This window comes from Ailuropoda melanoleuca, chromosome 1 (assembly GCF_002007445.2).
Source record: "Ailuropoda melanoleuca isolate Jingjing chromosome 1, ASM200744v2, whole genome shotgun sequence".
NCBI classification, from domain to species: domain Eukaryota; kingdom Metazoa; phylum Chordata; class Mammalia; order Carnivora; family Ursidae; genus Ailuropoda; species Ailuropoda melanoleuca.
The window spans coordinates 86,332,553-86,338,485 of NC_048218.1; positions in this window are offsets into that span (position 1 = coordinate 86,332,553).

Below are 5,933 nucleotides of genomic sequence, written 5' to 3' on the forward strand. Positions count from 1 at the left end.
TATTTCTTGCTGGGTTTTTGATTGGGATTGTATTGAAATGTTCAGATCAAGTTGGGACGGATTGAAGTCTTTATAATATTGGTTCTTCTAATCCATAAACAGGGAATATCTTTCCACTATTTAGATCTTCTTGAATTGTTTTCATTAGCATTTTGTAGTTTTGCACATATAGTTCTTATAACACTTTGTTAGATTTGCATATGACTTTACTTTTTCGGCTGCTATTGTAAATGATCATTTTTTTTTACTTTCTTTTTTTTAAATAATAATATTTTTTATTATATTATGTTAGTCACCATACAGTACATCCCTAGTTTTTGATGTAAAGTTCCATAATTCATTACTTGTATATAACACCCAGTGCACCATGCAATACGAGCCCTCCTTAATACCCATCACCAGCCTATCATTTTTTTAAAAAATTTAAATTTCAAATTTCAAATGCTCATTGCTGATTATGGTTAGACAAAATAATGGCTCCCTTGCACTGCAAAATCAACTTTCAAGATGTGATTAAAAATCTTGAAATGGGGGGCGCCTGGGTGGCACAGTGGTTAAGTGTCTGCCTTCGGCTCAGGGCGTGATCCCGGTGTTATGGGATCAAGCCCCACGTCAGGCTCCTCCACTATGAGCCTGCTTCTTCCTCTCCCACTCCCCCTGCTTGTGTTCCCTCTCTCGCTGGCTGTCTCTATCTCTGTCAAATAAAAAAATAAAATCTTTAAAAAAAAAGAATCTTGAAATGGGGAAATTTTCCTGGATTATGTGGATGGGTCCAATATAATCATTAAGATCCTTTGACTCGTGCATTATTTAGGAATATGTTGCTTAATCTCTCTGCATTTTGGGATTTTCCAGCTATTTATTTGTTGTTTATTCCTACTTTAATTTCACTGTGGTTTGAGAACAGACGTTGTATGATTTATTTTCTTTTAAATTTGTTAAGGTATGTTTTATGGCCCAGAATGTGGTTTATCTTGGTAAATGTTCCCTTTGAGTTTGAGAGGAATGTGTATTCTCTGTTGTTGGGTGAAGTTCTATAGATGTGCATTATATCCAGTTGATTGATGGTGTTGTTGAATTCAGCCATGTCCTTACTGATTTTCTGCCTGCTGGATCTATTTCTGATAGAGGAGTGTTGATGTCTCTAACTATGATAGTGGCTTTATCTATTTCTCCTTGAAGTTCTATCAGCTTTTGCCACATGTAGTTTGATGCTCTGTTGTTAGGTGTATACATGGTAAGGATTGTTATGTCTTATTATGGAATTAACCATCTTATCATTATACAATGCCTTTCTTTATCCTTGATAACTTCCCTTGCTTTGACGTTCGTTCTGTGTGAAATTGATATACCTACTGTTGTTTTCTTTTGTTTAGTGTTAGCATGGTATATATCTCTCCATCCATTTATTTTAATGTATATGTGTTTTCATATTTAAAGTTGAGTCTTGTTTTCTGATCCACTCTGATGAACTGTGCAAATTAACTGTTGCAACTAGAAATCTCTGCCCTAGAAATCCAAACTAAAGTATACTTTGGGTGGGGGTGAAGAACGGCCAATGAGAATCTCAGGATTTTGGTACCAAGAAATCAGGGGTTAAGATCTAGGGATTCCATGAATTTCAGGGGAAGAGTACGTAAATATATATTTATTTTTATTAATCTCAAACTGAAATTTAGCAGTTTTTTCAATTAGAAACATAAGCAACAAACCACAACAGAGTTGGCAGTACCTGTGGCATTGTTACCAGTATAACTCATACATATTTTCATATCACATTTGCAGTTTTTGCAAATAATCACAACATCATTTATGTTCAACACTGAAAAGTACACTAGTTGGTAGACTTACCACTTGATCTTACTATTTATTGCAGCAATGAAGAAACATATATGTAGCTATATCACAAATTTGTTTTGAAATGATTTTTTACTATCTACATTTAGATATAATTGGTTTTCTTTTTAATTCACTATTTTTATTTTATAAAACAAAAATTATGCTGAGGACATATGGCAGGCAGAACAATGACCCCCAAAGATGTCCACATCCTAATACTTAATGAATTTGTTATATAACATGACAAAAGGGACTTTCTAGATATGTTAAAGTTAAGAACATTGAAGTGAGGAGATTACTCCAGATTATTCAACTGGGTCACATTAAATCATGTAAGTCCCTGAAAGTGGAAGAGAAAGGAAGACTATTGGCTCAGAGAGCCAAGACATGAGGACTGGAACTATGATTGCTGGCATTGAAAATGGAGGAAAGTAACCAGGCATCATATAGTGGGAAAGACCCTCAGCTACAGACAGCAAGAAATGGGGATCTTGATCCTACAACTGCAAGGAACTGAAATCAGCCAGTAATCTAAATGAGTAGGAAAGAGATTATCTCCTAGAACCTCCAGAAATGGATGCATCCTGCCCACATTTTGATTTTAGTCTGGTGAGACCTATACTGGACTTGTGACCCAAAGAATTGTAATAAAATATATATTGGTTCAAGTCATTGAATTTGTTACAACAGCATTAGGAAAGTAATACAGAAGGAATTTCCATGCTTCATCAAAATTCCAGTGGTGTCCATGACACAAAAAAAGGTTAACAACTGTTCTGCAGTTTAACTTAGTACCGCAGTCCCCAAATCTTTGGAAAGGTAAAAATCATGCCATGAAATAGATGATGGGCATTAAGACATCCCAAATTTTGGTAATACAAATGATTCCACCTACACTAAGAAAGGTAAAACCGTTGTACTAACCTTCTCCCTTCCAGTCTGGTTCCTTTGTTTTCAAACGTCAGATCCATGGCTGATTATGACAATTTAGTTTTCCCTCAGATATTATGCTGTATATGTAAACTCAGGCATCTAATCTAAGAATAGCTTTTAAGGAATTGATTGCCACAAGCAATCAAATTGAATATAAACTTATATCATTGAATATAAACTTATATAAACTTATATGCATACGAGTGGGAAGATTGTGCCAGCAAAATCTAATGAGGAAAATGATGTATTAGAAATACAGAAGAGTAATGGCTTGTTCTGAGTATGCTTTGCAGGTTGGAATAAATTACATTTTGTTATAATCTCAATATCCCTTGGAAAGAGTAACTATGAAAATGTATGTTGGTGCTAAAGTAGCATTAATGTGTATTCTTTATAAGAATGCATTTGTAAAGCGATAATCAGAGGACCATGAAACTCTTTAAACACCGTTAGAATTAGGGAGTGGTAGAAATCTAAATTATAAGGCTGCTGGAATATTGCAATATCCCTACCAAATAACAGAAAGTCCATAGGCAGTTACGTGAGGAGACAATTCTTGAAAAACAGAGCTTAGAATTTTTCTTCGAATATACTTTTTAATTAGCCTTTCTTTAGCACCTTTCTTTCTCGTAGTTTGCCAAAATTGCCTGTATCTTTTATTCATAGCTTTTTGCTCCCATGATTGTTCAACTTAGCTCATAAAAGAAAACAACATTGTCTGTCTAAGCATTTGCTCCCTGAATTGGCAAGTTTAGGTGAGAAAAGATGGCATGCCATTGAAAGTGACAGCTTGTTGTCTGTCTTTTTTTTTTTTTAAAGATTTTATTTATTTATTCGACAGAGATAGAGACAGCCAGCGAGAGAGGGAACACAAGCAGGGGGAGTGGGAGAGGAAGAAGCAGGCTCCTAGCGGAGGAGCCTGATGTGGGACTCAATCCCATAACGTCGGGATCACGCCCTGAGCTGAAGGCAAACGCCTAACCACTGTGCCACCCAGGCGCCCCAGCTTGTTGTCTTTCAATCAGCTCTCATTTCAAGGTAAAATTCCACTATCTCTACATGATTGAGGTAAAGACCTACTTCCTTAAGATATTGTACTGCTTCATCTTTCTGTAGTTTGCTTCCTTCTCTGAAAATCTCCAAGTGTCTGGCATCTATAATTGTTAACTTGGGTCTCAAGCATTCTTTCGTTCTTTCATTCACTCAGCCCTCATTCATTCAGCATGGTTTGAGTATCTGCTGTGTGCCAGTCTGGGTGCTAGGCTCTGCAGATACAATGGTGAATGGGGTACTGACTATATCCTCAATCTAACAGGGAAATGTGTGAAAATAGATAATTATAGTACACTACGAGAGCATTGTAGTAGAGCATGGAAGTTTCTATTACGTATTGACACTTATGTAATTACACTGTTGTGTGCTTTCTTTAGCTATTATTTAAGCCCCTCTAGTGCTTTACCCTTTGTCTCCCAGTATTTATTGCACTGATGTGCACATAATGCCTATTCTTAATTAAGTCTTCTTGATAAAACCTTGTTTCTCTTCCCTTCTCTTCCCCTATTCTTCCAGCTCCTTACTGTGCACGGGGAGAAGGCATTTCTTCTTGGTTAGTCTCGTATTATTTTGAGTTAGTAGAGGGTGGTGGTTAACAGTATGGGCTCTGGAGTCACATTATCTGCGTTTGAATCCTGACCCAGTCACTGGGTAGCTATTTAACACTAGGCAAAGCATTCAGTGCCTACATTTCCTAATCTGCAAACTGGGGATGATAATAGCACTCATCCTCATGAGACAATATGTGTAAAGTGGCTGGCATACAATAATGCCATGAACCATGGCATTATTGGTTGACAACAGAACAGAGGCTGGCCCTTTAGTCGATAATTTAAGGACAAATAGAAAAGCTATTAATAATAGGTTTATTGTTTTCATTTTTCACTGGCCTGTCAGAGGCCTCTGCAGCATGGGGGGGGTTTGCCTTAATAAGGATCAAAATAGAAGGTCATGAAAGGATGAGTTTCAGATCATCCACACTGGGACAGCGGAAGCCATGTCAGAGCTGCCAGGAGTCCGGCTCTTGCTCATCCCAGAAGAATCCCTGGGCTTTGGCTTTACAAGAGAACAGATGACAGTTTCTACTATCTGGAAAGATCTTCTAAGTGATAGAATTGAGATTTGAACCTATGGTTTTTGGACTTTAAAGCCTGTTTTTGTTTTTGTTTTCCCTTATAAACAGAGAGTGTTCCCAATGGAACAAAGATCCAGTCAGCACACAGAATAGTGACTGACACAAGGAATACCATGGTCAAGTGGTTTTAGCAAGAATTGGTAAGAGAGGTGTTATGAACATAGGGTGTGGGGTATCTTCTGTTATCTAGGGCAGAAAAGGTGGAGGACCAGGATGATATTTCTTGCCATGTGCTTAGACATACCATAAGCATTGTTAGTGTGAAATAGTTGATAAGAAGCTCGACTGTTGGTGAAGCCCAGCTTAATATTTGCCTTTAAATTACACTGTGCTGGGGGCATCTGGGTGACTCAGTCAGTTAAATGTCTGTCTTCAGCTCAGGTCATGATCCCAGGGTCCTGGGATTGAGCCCTACATTGGGTTTCCTGCTTAGCGGTGAGGAACCTGCTTGTCCCTCTGTCTGCCACCCCCACTGCTTGTGCTCTCTCTCTCTGTCAAATAAATAAATGCCATCTTAAAAAAAATTCCACATTTACCCTGTGGAACTATCATATAGGTTTGCTTTTTCCTTTCAGTGTTATGTCATCATGTTGTCTTAAATTCAAATATGATGTTAGTGTTTTATTTATTTATTTTTTATATTCAGTTAGCTAACAGATAGTACATCATTAGCTTTTGATGTAGTGTTCAACGATTCATTAGCTGCATATAACACCCAGTGCTCATCACAACCCGTGCCCTCCTTAATACCCATCACCCAGTTACCCTGTCCCCCCACCCCCCTCCCTTCTGTAACCCTCAGTTGATATTAGTGTTTTAAAAAAGCATATAATTTAGTATTAATTCTGTTGTTAAGGATCACACACAGGGATGTCAAGATAAGGCAGAATTCTGCACAATCCCCTTTTTACCCTGGCCTCGGCCAAAGGGCTTTCACTGGTGGCAGGGCCTTGTTATGAATCTCACCTTCCTG